Source organism: Patella vulgata, chromosome 3 (assembly GCF_932274485.2).
Source record: "Patella vulgata chromosome 3, xgPatVulg1.2, whole genome shotgun sequence".
NCBI lineage: Eukaryota > Metazoa > Mollusca > Gastropoda > Patellidae > Patella > Patella vulgata.
The window spans coordinates 11563510-11578657 of NC_065881.2; the positions used below are offsets into that span (position 1 = coordinate 11563510).

The window sequence follows — 15148 nt, forward strand, 5'->3', positions numbered from 1 at the left end:
AATTCAATCCTCTCCTCTATTCTACGGAAGTTGTAGTTGGATACTATTCAGATTGTTGCAACCAATGGTGCCTTCCCTAAAACATTGGACAATAATTGATAAAAAAACCCTGGGGGAGGGTTGCTGTGACTACTGTCTGCCCTGACTGGGGCTAATAAAGACGGGCAAACGCCGTACAGTGTGCTATGACAGACATTTTGCCCGGACAGCGGCGCTACGGCCTACTCTTATATCGAATTCCAAATGCCAAGGAGTCAATGTGTACACGGTAACTCGGTTTTTCGTCCTATCTGAACGACTAGACAGCTGCCTTGTCAGTCCCTTCGTCCTGAACCACTGACAAGGGTACAGACAAAGATTCTATGCGGAACTGGGTTTGCTTGATGTCTTTTTTATCAAACGTCTTTCAGTACTAATAACTGTTAATAATAAAGCAAATTAAAAAAAAGTATTAGTATTTACAGCAATACAGGGTGATCCACGTACAGAAAAATATGCAATAAACAAACTATATTTGAGGCTTATTTTAACATACCTGATAAGACTTACCTTTAAAACATTATTCATGAACAATTAAAGTATTGCTAAGTTAGATTTTTAAATGATTTAACCTTTTGAAAGTTTGTTTTCATCTTGTTGATATTTTGACCAGCCATGTCGCGTTGCAGCCGCAGGTTTTTTTGTCACAAAGAGTTAAGGTACCTGGTCACATTAAAATCTCAACAAATTGATCTGAAACTAGTGACACAAATTTTTAATTTCCGTATTCGGGACTCTTCGTTTTCTTTTGTACGCGCAAATGGACATTGAATTTAACATGTGTACGCTTAGTTATTATTTTTTTTTTTAACAATATGTTGCACGCCCTCAAATTTCTTAATACTACTGTTTATAATACTACAGTGACAATTAAAATACAAGTTTGCCTGGATATGAAAAGATCGACGTTTGAGGTGATTTGTTTCAAGTTGAGCTCGATATAAACATTAATATTGATTTCTTTTCTACACCTACACCCAGTACCAGCGGACATCGGTGTGATTATAATGGCATATAATATTGTTAGTCTCATAGAGAAATAAATATATTGCGCACCATAATGTATGTTGAACAATGTACGAAGAAAAGATATTTTTGAATTATTAATAATACATTAACAATCGAACTGTGTAGTTTTTTGATGGTGATTTAAAATTTAAGTTGGTGTAGTTGGAGAGAGAGGTTTAACGTCGACTCGACACAAACTAGGTCATTTCGGGACTATAACATGGTTCAATTTTAATTCAATAATTCGTTTGTCGCGTCGGCGTCTTTACCTGGAAAGAAATCGGAGGACCTGGAGAAAACCCACGATGTTAGACAGGCGACCCTACTCCTTGTCGCGTACAATCCGGGAATCGGAACCCCGTCAGGCGACTATTAATTCGAATATTAGACAAAAAACATCGTTATCAAATATAAATATAAGATCAATTAATATCAAATTCGAAACAAGGATTATGTTCTCTCATGTGGCATGTTAACAGGCGTACTGGCTCGATCATTAAGTTTTGATGCCGGGAGTGGCGACGGGGCTTTCGGAGAAGGAATGGATTACCTGAAAATAAATCCTGCACCAAAGGCTCGAGGCATGGCGACGGGATTTATGCCCCCCCCCCCACACCCTTCGATACAATTTTGAAAATTAGACGGCCACAAACGCGTTTATTCCTGTCATTGCAAGTGTCCCGCTATAACCCTATTTATATGGGTTTGAAACCGAAAGCCCACTCGTGCAAACCCGAACTGCAGTCGCCGGGACCCAGAAATTTAACTTCCAGAAAAAAGTAAATAATAGGTTTTCAAAACCGTCATTGTGATCATGTATAACCGCCAAGAACTGCGATGCAGTGATGACGGGTTTCACCGGTGCCCCGTTACACTTTAACTGGCTCCACTAAAATATAGAAAAAGGACGAAACTACATGAGGTTGAAGTTGAAAATGAGGATGCAACTTGCAGATTATTATTTGATACCGGATCTCAAGTTTCAACCATCGTACAGTCATTTTATGAGAAATATTTGAAATCTTCAGATGACCTTCATGAAACTTCATTTCTCACTATTCGTGCAGCAAATGGACTTAAACTGCCTTACATTGGGATTATCCAGGTTAATTTAATAATAAGTATTGTACCAAATCAGAGGATACTTGTAGTGAAGTACCCTTGTGATCAAGCTACACGGAAATGGAAACAAAAGGTACCAGGATTACTATGTATGAATGCTTTCCGTCAATGTTGGTCTGTTATTGAACATTTGACGAAACATCGTAGATCAAGAGTTTCGTTGAGATGTTACTGCAACATTATCGCGCAACGAATAGAACCTTTTTGGATTTGTGAAGGTCGCCGGAAAAATTCCTGTAGTTCTTTCGGGACTAACATATGGTTCAATTTTATCTGAATATTACGCTTGTGCGCAGGGGTCTTTAACTTTTCGAGGAACCGCCGATTTTGGACAGTCACGTACAAGCGGGGAATCGAAACCATATCACTTGACTGAATGGCAGACCTTATGATATAACAACACGCATGCCTTACCACCCCCTCCCCCGTCTCCCACCCTTTAATAAATAAGAAGAGACATGCACGTGCTTACCCCTGCATACACCGCACTCATAAGGACAGGTTGTATTATAACGGCTGAAAGTATTACAATAGAGCTTTTCGATTCCGATACACCATGGTTGATCAGGAACACATTCAGCTGTAACAAAAAAAGATTAGAGTGGGTGTTACAGCAGGGAAATACCATATTCCTAAGGCAATAGTCCGGGGTTTTGACGGAATTTGTATATTTTCATCACCCAATCGATTCAATCCTCTCTTCCACTTTTCATCACCCAATCGATTCAATCCTCTCTTCCACTTTACGGAAGTTGTAGTTGGATATTATTCAGATTGTTGCAACCACTGGTGCCTTGCCTAAAACATTGAAAATTGAATAAAAAAAACCCTGGGGGAGGGTTGCTGTGACTGCTGTCTGCCCCGACTGGGCTAATAAAGACGGTAAAACGCCATACAGTGTGCTATGGCGGAAATTTTGACTGGACAGCGGCGCTACGATCAACTCTTATATCGAATTCCAAATGCAAAGGAGTCAATGTGTACAATGTAACTCGGTTTTTCGTACCATCCGAATGACTAGATAGCTGCCTTGTCAGTCCCTCCGTCCTGCACCACTGACAAGAGTACAGACAAAGATTAAATGCGGAACTGGGTTTGCTTGATGTTTTTTTTTATCAAACGCCTGTCAGTACTAATAATTGTTAATAATATACATGTATCAAATTTAAAAAATAATGAACGGAATTTTCTAAAGTCGATGTAACAAACAAAAATATAAATATTACTGTAAACAATAGATTTTTACGGCTTTAAGAGTTGATAGATGTGTAGAAAATTTCACCATACATGATAAGACTTACCTTTAAAAACATTATTCATGAACAATTTAAGTATTGCTAAGTTAGATTTTTGAGTGATTTAACCTTTTCAAACTTTGTTTTCATCCTTTACCATTCATATTTTCAACTTTTCGTCCCTTCAAAACACGAAAGTCGAAAAGTAGAAGTTACGACAAAATGTGAGGTGACAGCACGCCAAAATCGACTCGAAAATAGGAAATTAAGAAATAATACACTGCGATAATAGCGCCCCTCGTTTTTTCCTAATTTCTTATTTTCGACTTGCATTTTGGCTTGTGTACCTTCTTGTCTACCTTTGTATTTATTGATGTCAGTAAGGAGGCGCGAATATGCATACCAAGCCATACTGCAACTCGAAAAGTAGAAATTAGGAAATAAACACACGCGCTATTAGCGACCTATCATTTTGGCTCGTTGTCGTTCTGACGACTTTCGGAGTTTCGCCTCGGAAGTGGTTGTAGTCTTAATAAATGCAATGCGAGTTAACAAAATAGTCTGTATGATAAAGTCTGGTATTGAAATGAAATGAAATGAAATGTGATTTAACGTCCTACTGTTCTGCTCCTAACCTGGGCTAATGAAGACGGCATACAGTGTGCTAGGAGGGAAATTTTGCCCGGGCAGCGGCGCTACGACCTACTGCCAAGGGATCTTTTACGTGCACGCAAATGTGTACACGGGTCCTCGATTTTTCGTCCCATCCGAACGACTAGACAGCTATCCTTGTTAGGCCCTCCATCCTGCATCACTGACAAGGGGAAACCACGCCGGAAAATCTGAATGAACTTTCTTTGCCAATGCAGGGATCGAACACCCGATCTCCAGGCTAGCGAACCAGCGTTTTACCCACTTAGCCGCGTGATCCGATATTAGCGACCTATGATTTTGGTTTGCTGTCGTGCGGTCGACTTTTCGCCTCGGAAGTTGATGTAGTCTCTACTCTCAAGGTCACATTAGAATGCGCGCATTGATAACTGAATTTTATTTACTGTGGCTTCATACCGCATATAAAATATACAGGTTTTCCCGATTGTATATTATTATTTTATTTCAAATTATATTATCACCATGGGTAGGATATGTAAGAACGAGTCGAATAGTGACGTTTCAGTACCGCCGCCAAAGTTATCTAATGATTGTAAGCATGTCTTACAAATAAAATTAAATTTCTATGAGGATTCAGATTCTGGATCATTACGCTACCTGCAGTTAAGAATTGGCCTACTGTACATACACAACTTTAAAAAAAGGAAATCCTAGAATGAGACTGGCATGTAGAGGCTGAATATATATTGTTCAGTAGATGTGGAAATAACTAAAAACAACAAAAACTAGAACTGCGGAGCAGTAATGACGGGTTTCACCGGTGCTACGTTACCCTTGAACTTATATCACTTTAAGTGCCACGTTACCCTTGAACTCATATCACTTCCAGTACCAATGAAACCGATAAACAGATTTCCACATAAACATTGCAGACTTGTTATAAAATGGACGCAGAATCAACCAAATCCAGCAATATCAATCCTATTTATACATTTGTTACCATGTGTTACACGTGTAAAAAAAAGTGATCCTGTTACTAACTTACCGCTAAGTTACCTGACATTCTAATGGGAAATTAAAAAGGATAAAAATTTTAAGTCTTAAGAAGTGATCCTGAGAAAATTGGTTGTTTCTCGACAAGGGAAGATGCTAGAAGCAATTTTTGGACATCTATATGATCGTATTGATCATATAGATCATAATAATAAGTATAACTCACTTCAAAAAAAATGTTTGATTTGAGGGCCAAAAATACATTATTTTGCCAAAATGACATTACTTCCGGGGATAATGAAAATGTTAAATTAGTTCTATGAAATCATAAGTGGCATAAGGTATCACATGGTGACTTGTAGGAAATGGTCTATTTCTCTGCAACCGTACAGGTTAGGAACCTTTTGTGGTATCTGTATGATCGTACGCGTTTATCCTATTTGTTGATTTGAATCAAATATCATAATTTTAAAATGATTACAAATAAGAATCATTTGAATAAAATATCTCTTTTAAAGGCTAAAAATACATTTTTTTCCCAAATGATGTCATTTCCGCTGACGGTGAAAATGTTAAATTGGTTTGACCTAGTCAAAGTTAGCACAAGGCATCGAATGGTAAAAAAATGAAAATCGAATAATAATTGACTCCTTTACAGGCAAAAAAAGGGTTGTAAATAGCTTAATTTTATACCGTTTTTCACCTGTTAATCGAAATAGCCCGAAAGCGAAATCGAAATTAAGAAAACCGAGTCCGATGTTTTGTGCACATGGCTCATCCTTTTGGTAATATCAAATTTTGAAAAAATAATATTTGTGGTACCGAACTGTCAACATTATAGTTTTTGTTAAAATTATGTCGCTTCCGATGCCGACAGAAAACTCTATCGGTAACAAAAAAATGACATTTTGGAAAAAGGAGCATATGAATTTTGTGAAAATGTTAAATTGGTTTGACCTAGTCAAAGTTAGCACAAGGCATCGAATGGTAAAAAAATGAAAATCGAATAATAATTGACTCCTTTACAGGCAAAAAAAGTGAAAAGTGACGCGTGAAAAAATTGCCTATTTCTCGGCAACCGCTCATATTACAAACTAATTTTCACATACATTCTCTTCGTATGGATTAGTGCTACGAGTTTATGAAAGTTGCGAAAAAAAATATTAAAATATGAAAAGTCTGAATGGGTTGTGAATAGCTCATTTTTTCACCTTTTTTCAATAAGTTGTAAATAGCTTAATTTTATACCGTTTTTCACCTGTTAATCGAAATAGCCCGAAAGCGAAATCGAAATTAAGAAAACCGAATCCGATGTTTTGTGCACATGGCGCATCCTTTTGGTAATATCAAATTTTGAAAAAATAATATTTGTGGTACCGAACTGTCAACATTATAGTTTTTGTTAAAATTATGTCGCTTCCGATGCCGACAGAAAACTCTATCGGTAACAAAAAAATGACATTTTGGAAAAAGGAGCATATGAATTTTGTTTTAAACAAATCGAACACTAAATAATCAATTTAGGACCGAAAAACTGAATTAGCCAATGGCGACTAACGCAAATTACCGAGTCAAAAATTGTTCATATTTTTGCTCAAATCAGATGACCCTATAGCCCTGGATAAAATACCATAAAGACATATTCATTAATAAAAAAATTTTTTGTAAAAATTTAAATTTTCAAAATTTCGCGCCTAATATTTCCGAAGTTTCATCCAAAATCAAATATCTAAAGACAGGTAGCTATGTTCCTTGTCTCTGGCTATGTCAAAATGTATGAAATGTTAAAATCCGGCAATTATTGTTAATATTATGGCAATATTTAGAAAAAAAACAACTTTGGTGATTTCGGACATTTCACATTGTCGCAGAATGTTCGAAATACATTTAATTTCTAAGTCATGCCATCTTTCCTATGTAAAACCAAGGATATCGGATTGATTCGATAAGTAGTTTCTGAGATATACTCAAGTAAAAACAATCATCACTAGACTTGCTTGCAAGACTGAAGGCTTTCACCGTGCCAAGGCGTCACACGATCGCCAGATGCATGACAAAAGACTTTCCTCACCACTCCCCCACCCCCCACCCCCCAAAAAAACAACCCAATACACTAACATAACTCAGATATTGACACGTTCTTTGTATTCGCATTGCGATAGAGAAGGTAATTGAAAAATAGAGTTGAACAATTCACATCATGATAATCCTAGATCGGTAGAATCGAACAGACGCCGCCAATCCAAATATGTAAGCGAAAACTCAAAATTCCAAGAAATAACAATTTTAGTAAATTTTCAAATTTTGAAGAAAAAATGAGAACGACATGGTATTTCAATTCGGCCGTTATCGCATCCGCAATATCCCAAGCTGTACAAAAATATAACTTTTTCGAAAATCGGTTGGGAATTCACATAATTAGGGCCGGTTTTCAGTTTCGTGCACGTTAAAGATTTACACAACTTACGGTCTGTCCACAACTTTCGCAATAGTTATAAGTAATAATTGTTAAAAACAAGGGAAAAATCAATATTCAGAACACTATCTGTTAGTTTCAGAGATCTACACGAATTGTAAATGGAATAAAAAAAACAACAAAAAACAGTTTTCCGAATGGGACAAAAACAGTCTTATAGTCTCAGATAACAAATAAAACCCGAAATCACAATTATCAACCTCAACTTTCCTATATATTCAGAAAGGGGCGACTTTCTTATAAATAGCTGCAGCAGGGAGATTTATTTTAAATGGCATAAAGAGATGACGTCATGTACACAAAAAACTGGGATATTAATTTCAGGAGCAACTGTTTTTTACTGATATGAAATATTTTCACTCTAGAAGCACCAGTGCCAGATATTGGTTAACAGTAGAACACCCTTAGTTCAAATATTGCCACTTAGAAAAATAGCTCTCCATATTATACGTATGCAGAACGTTCCGATTATGACCCTATCGGACTTTTGTCGATATACAGTGCCATTTGTTTGGCCACTCTTGATACTTTTGACCGTTGTACGGTGGTTTCATACCGGGCGGGGGGCGGGGGGGGTAACACGCGCGCGCTGTATCATAAAGTCTGTCATTGAGTCGACTGGCGTGGTTTCGAATCCCCGGTTGTACGTGACAAGGAGTAGGGTCGCCTGTCCAACCTCGTGGGTTTTCTCCGGGTCCTCCGGTTTCCTCCCACCAACAAAGACCCCTACGCGCAAGGGAATTATTTAAATAAAATTAAACCATATGTTAGTCCCAAAATGACCTAGTTTATGTCAAGTGGACGTTAAACCTCATTTTTCTCTCTCTCTCTAATTGTTCATACCTTTCTAACCAGGATGGGGGGGTTGGATGGCTAAGTGGTTAGCGTGAGCGCGCTGTATCATAAAGTCTGTCATTGAGTTGACTGGCGTGGTTTCGAATCCCCGGTTGTACGTGACAAGGAGTAGGGTCGCCTGTCCAACCTCGTGGGTTTTCTCCGGGTCCTCCGGTTTCCTCCCAATGCTAAAGACCCCTACGCGGAAGCGAATTATAGAAATAAAAATAAAGCATATGTTAGTCCCGAAATGACCTAGTTTGTGTCGAGTGGACGTTAAACCCCATTTCTCTCTCTCTCTCTCTCTCTCTCTCTCTAACCAGGGTAATTATATAACTGTTAAATTAAACAATGGATAACTCCTACCTCTTAAATGATTTATATAATTAGTAAATAATTATTATTATGTAATGATTGTTGTTTTGTGACATATATAGTATAACCAATATATACATTATACTTTTATAATCAATATGATACTAAGCATTAGTCGTTTTTATGTTCTTGTGATTTGAATTTCTTCATGCAATATTTGTAAATCGCCAGTAGGATTAAATGTTTCTTATATAGATACATTATGAGTCAACTGGCTAGGCTTCGATTCCCCGGTTGAACGTGACAAGCCTGTCCAACCCCGTGGGTTATCTCCGGTTTCCTCCAACTGCTAAAGATCCCTACGCGCAAGCGAATTATTGAAATAAAAAAAAGTAAACCATATGTTTGTCTCGAAATGATCTCTAAACATGCTCGTACAGCGGCGCTAGTCTTCTTTTATATAGAATTCCAACCGCCAAGGGATCTTTTACGGTCACACCAATGTGTACACGAGACTTCGGAATCGCGTTCATGTCAGCTACTCAAATATGTAACTGGTTCAAAAATTGATTGAATATTCAATGAAATATCGCCAATTTTCTGGTTTCGTGCACGTTAAAGATTTGACGTCACTAATTAAAATTTAATATTAATTACAGATAGAGTCCATGCTCAAACAACGTCATGCCTTTTATCACAGGTGCAATATTCGATACCACTGTACGATACTACTGCAATCGCTTAATTAATTGGACTTTCTTATAAACAGCGCGAGCCGTCGATTTCTGTCCAGATGATTACCGGTATAAGATATCTTTGACACAGAAGCAACAATATTAATTCAAAGGCTAATTATTACACACAGCAATAAACTATTTCTGTTACAGGGTCACTAAACCCATATTTTGGAAAGAAGAAAACACTCATAGTGGAAATAATTTCAGTTCAAATATCATCAATCTTGAATAGGCTCTATACGTTGACAAAACGTACAGATTGCATCCCCCACTTATGTTTCGCTTAACAATGAAAGGTGTCGTGTTCAATTTTCGGTCCCTTTGTTCTGCTACTCTTGAAATTTGGGACTATTGTACAATCGTTTTATGTATAACACTACCGATAGGCCTCTCTGTAGAAGAAGTTCCAAAAAAGAATTATATTGTCTTTTCGAGAAATAGGCCTCTAAAAATGCTCCAAATCGTAAAAATACAACGTTTTCGATTTTCGATCTCTTTTTTCGGCTACCCCTGATATTCAAAAAATGATACAGTGGTTTCACAAAACAGAGTAGCCATTAGCCTCTCGATTGAGAAAGTTTTTAAAAAATCGTTGGGAGGCTTTCCGAGAAACATGCTTCCAAAATTGCTCGAAATCGTAAAAAACGTTATTTTTCAAAGTCACATAACTTTTTAAATTTTTGATAGAAACATGCCGCTTTAGTACAATCCGATAGACAATTCAATTGGCTATTAAACGATATAAAACTTTAACTAATCGCATACTCTCAAAGCATGCCAAGTGTCCATGACTATTTATCCTATCACAACCTGCATAGGTATTTCCATTTCAATATCCCCTACTTTTTTTGAAGAGTATATATTAAAGCTGAAATTCCAAGATTTGAATTTGTTGAAGGTACCATTAGAAGATTCTTATCACATGATCTTAAAGAGCGAGACAGTCAGAAATTCTTTTAAGAAACCTTAAAGTATCATTATTATAACATAAAATATCAACAGATTATATAAAATATTAACAGATTATAAATTATCAACAGATTATATAAAATATTAACAGATTATAAATTATCAACAGATTATAAAATATCAACAGATTATATAAAATATCAACAGATTATAGAGAGAGAGAGAAATGGGGTTTAACGTCCACTCGACACAAAACTAGGTAATTTCGGGACTAACATATGGTTTAATTTTATTTCAATAATTCGCTTGCGCGTAGGGGTCTTTAGCAGTGGGAGGAAACCGGAGGACCCGGAGAAAACCCACGAGGCACAGGCGACCCTACTCCTTGCCACGTACAACCGGGGATTCGAAACCACGCCAGTCGACTCAATGACAGACTTTATGATACAGCGCGCGCACGCTAACCATTCAGCCATCCCCCCCCCCCCCCCAACAGATTATATAAAATACCAACAGATTATAAAATATCAACAGATTATATAAAATATCAACAGATTACATAAAACATCAACAAATTATATAAAATATCAGACAATACATGAAACCCAAAATGCTCTTCGGGAAAAAAATTAGCGGTCACCGATTTGACATAGTCACGAAAAATGACAAACCGGTCTCAATTCACCCCAACCAACCAAATCAAGACATTTCTGATCTCATTGTCACGCCAATAGAACAGACTAAGAGCGATATTGAAACTACAAATGAAATTAAAGTGTTTAGTCTAACAAGAGAAAAGATTTGGATTGACAAATTGAAAAACACTGTCCCACCAGGTTTGGATATTCATACGGCTAGCGCAATAGCCCCTTTTGTAGTTCCATATAGCGCAACAGCAGCAAGTGCATCTAAAATCATCAAAAAACACTATACTGTTCCCCAGGAAAATCACCCGAAATTTTCACGCAGAAACTTATAATTGCATATTCTAAAAATAAAAATCTGAACAACTTAGTGCACAGTAATTTGGACTAAATAACACTAGTCCTCTTCCTAAGCGTGTCACGAAATTTTGAACGGCACACTAAGAAAATGTGAAAAAAACACGTGATCCCAGCTGAGTATTCACTGGTGTCTAGGACTAATCTCTGTCTACGGTTATATTTTGTCTGACTTACCATCTTTTTATTTTGCAAAATTCAAATATTTTTCATATTATATATTTAGCCAGGTGTACCGTTATTTTTTCATTTGTTCCAAGTTGTGCTGTTGGCAAAAAAAGGGATGAGAACCACTGCCCTGAAAATCCAATCCTTAGTAGGAAACACAATAATGTGGCTCTCAGCCGAGAGCCTCAAATTTATTCTTTTTTCTTCAGAAACAAAAATACCAGAATACCACAAGCGACAGCTAAGGAAGATCATCAGCGTCAGCGAAATCAACTTTGTATATAAATCTAATGTATTATATTATGTATTTTTAATAAAACTAGGAAATATCACGAACCAAATTTTCATCATCCTAGGTCAGTGCTTATGTGACGACTCAACCTCTCCCCCACATTTTTATACCTACAAGCCCGCCAACAAACACGTGCCCAAACTTTATTTACATCTCCGCGACCTTGACAAAATGATGAAAATTGAGCTAGCCTTATCAAATAGATTTAGCCCTGCAGACACATAATCATTGTAAACCGGAAATAGTCAAAACAAGTCCGTGCCAGACATAATCTTTGATTAACCTCTTTTTTAATACGACTGAATTCAAGCCAGGAGATTATCTATTTTAAGAGGGTTTTTTTATAATTAAGCGAGCAATAACCAATTTGAGTGCATTAGAGTGAATTAAAATGTGAAAAAATAGATATTTTCTAAAAAAAAAAAATGCAAATGGCGATTTAACGCATTAAACTGGATTAAGTTGAAGTTCACAAACACTTGGCTGTGCTCTTGATTCCTGTTCAGAATGGCTCATCGATAATAAACTGTCGCTCCATCTCGGTTAAACCGAGTGTATTCTCTTCGGGCCTAAATGTAAACTAAGAAGTATTAAAGAGTTTACAATAACCTGCAATAACCATACCGTAAAAGCAACAGATAACCTTAAATATTTGGGTCTACGTTTTGACAAATACTTGTCTGGTGAGGACACTGTTAACAGCATTATTAAGAAAGCAAATTCAAGATTGAAGTTTTTCTGTTTCGCTATAATAAATGCCTTAGCAAAAAAACCAAAAATTTATATTGTTCTGCACTTATTCAGTGCCACTTTGATTATGCATGCTCAGCCTGGTATTCTGGTGTGAATCAATCACTTAAAAATAAATTGTTCAAAATAAGGTTCTTAGATTTGTGAATGGGCTAGGACGTAGAGATCATGTTTCATATTCTGATTTGAATATACTTAATGTTGAAAACCGAGTTAAAACTCAATCACGTACATAAGATTTTTCATAATAATTGTCCATCATACCTTAAATCAAAATTCAAATGTGTTAGAGATACTTATCAATATGGCACAAGATCTAGTTTATTCAATTTTGCGGTTCCAAAATGCTCGGTTCGAGATCAGCTCACATCATTTTATTATACCGCCATAAGTGTCTGGAACGATTTACCGAATGATATTAAGTCTTTAGATTCACTTTACAGCTTTAAAGCTGCAGCCAAGAAGTATTTATTGTTAATACAATGTTAATCTGTGATACTACAAGTTTGATAATCTACTATTAATAAAATTGGTTGATGTATAACATGTAGACATAAATATATTTTATTATTTGTGATACAATGCTGTGATGGCATGTTTATTAAATTTTGCCTCCCAATGATGACCTGACGCGACCTTGGCAACTTTGGACCCCATTGGAAATAAGCAACGGATGTTATATACGTCAGGCTTTATGGGCTATCCTAAGTAAAGGTCTCTTCATGACACCATAGCTATCATATTTCTCTATGCTTGTCTCATATGGCATCCCACATTACAATGTAGCACATAGTTCTTATTTTCATATACATATCTGTATTTATTGTTGTCACTTTCCCAGTCGTGTAATGCGACACTAGTTCTTATTATAATACATTAATTTATTGTCATGTTGTAACCTTTACTTGAAGAATAAATAAATAAATAAATAGTCAACATTAAGCAAAATCTGATTAATGGCGACATCCGATGATCTAGAGGGTTGTTTATAAGTTTGACATGTAAATAAATGTCTATATAATAGTTTATATAACTTTCGAAACCAAAATAAAAACCTACAATGGCCAGTTTTAGCTCTTACATAATACATCTTTAATAAATATTGATCAATGGCGACATTTTTGTATATTCTGACAATTACTAAAATATTTAAAACTTACGTTGCCCTTCCGCTGTGTCAGCTGAAATGATGACTGCTTGAAAACACAAACAAAATGCCAAAATAATTCGCAACATTTTACCAACTTTAAAGTACTGTAACTCAAGGATTCTGTTTTGCTTCAAGTTGTAAACGTTGTAACGTCAGGAATCTGTCTGCTACGACTGGAGTTTGTTGATTATTGGCGTCATATTTATAGTAAAATCAGTTACATAACTTCACACCTGCATTCATTAGTCAACCGGCAGGATTGTTTTTTGCCAATAAAACAGTTTATTTGATGACTAAAGCCGTTTTGTCATTTTAATATTCGCCCTATCGCCCGATTTAAATATGTTTTAATTATTATTCAAATGAGTCTCGTTTGTTAATAAACATGTAGAATGGAATGGGGTTTAAAGTCTTACTGTTCTGCTCCGAATGGGCTAATGAAGACGGGCCATGCAGTGTGCTATGAGGAAAATGCCTTCCTGGAAGCGGCACTAAGGCCTACTCTTATATCGAATTCCAACTGCCAGGTGATCTTTTACGTGCCCGCCAATGTATAAACGGGACCTCAGTTTTTCGTACCATCCGAACAACTAGACAGCTGCCCCTGTCAGACTCTCTGCACCACAGACAAAGGGGAGACCACGTCGGAAAATCTTGATGGACTTTCTCGGCCAATGCAGGGATCGAACACACGACCTCCAGACTAGCGAGCCAGTGTCTCACCCACCCATAAGCTACAAAACACAATAAATTATATAAGATTTAGTATAAGATTTAGTTAGAGGGATAAATTGACACACAGACATGTACAGGTGCACTATCATCGAAAAATATCAAATTAGTTGCTGCCATTATTAGAATGATATGAAATAGAATCATTTAATATATCCTGTAAATAACGACGCAAAACAAACCTGAATAGAATTTAGATACAGAGATTAACAGTATACACGTTTACATAGTACGCTGATCGTTTCTAAACAATAATTCTGCTAATGGTCAAGATATATTTCATGTGCAGTAAAACGATATCGTATTTTAGTTCTATCCGATCCGAATTATAAATCTGTGTCATTAACGTAGTACCAGACCCGGTCCGATCTACAGATTGTCAGACACGCTCCGTACAATAGCAGATCTACACTCGGCTTGACTCGGTCCGAGAAACATCAAATTTTCCTGTGCTCGGCAAATAGGTCGCGCTGGCCTTGATCATATCCAGTTTATATATACTAAACAGCAAAATAAAAAACCTGGAACCACACTCTTAGAAATGCCTGGCGCATTTCATCGGCTGTGTTTGGTCACGATACGATGTTAAGTCTCGTCTGAATTTCATCCCAAAGATGTTCAATCGGGTTTAAGTCCGGACTAAGGGCTGACCAGTGCATAACGTTGACACCGTTCTGCTGTAGAAAGTCCCGAGTAACTCTGGTAGTGTGGGCACGGGCGTTGTCATGCTGGAAAACGTTGTTTCGATGACGTCCAAAATGTGGTATGACGTGGG

At 36.8% G+C, this 15148-nt stretch overlaps 1 long non-coding RNA gene across 1 annotated transcript in view; it reads right to left on the minus strand.

Moving 5' to 3' along the window:
• LOC130012287 (uncharacterized) overlaps positions 1–13800 on the minus strand; it is a 28232-nt gene extending 14432 nt beyond the window's left edge. Inside the window, exons 1-2 of the long non-coding RNA XR_008787694.1 lie at positions 13652–13800; positions 2642–2749 (exon numbers count right to left, since the gene is read on the minus strand). This is a non-coding gene — a long non-coding RNA (uncharacterized LOC130012287). The remainder of the gene's footprint in view (positions 1–2641; positions 2750–13651) is intronic.
• Positions 13801–15148: the final 1348 nt, after the last annotated feature.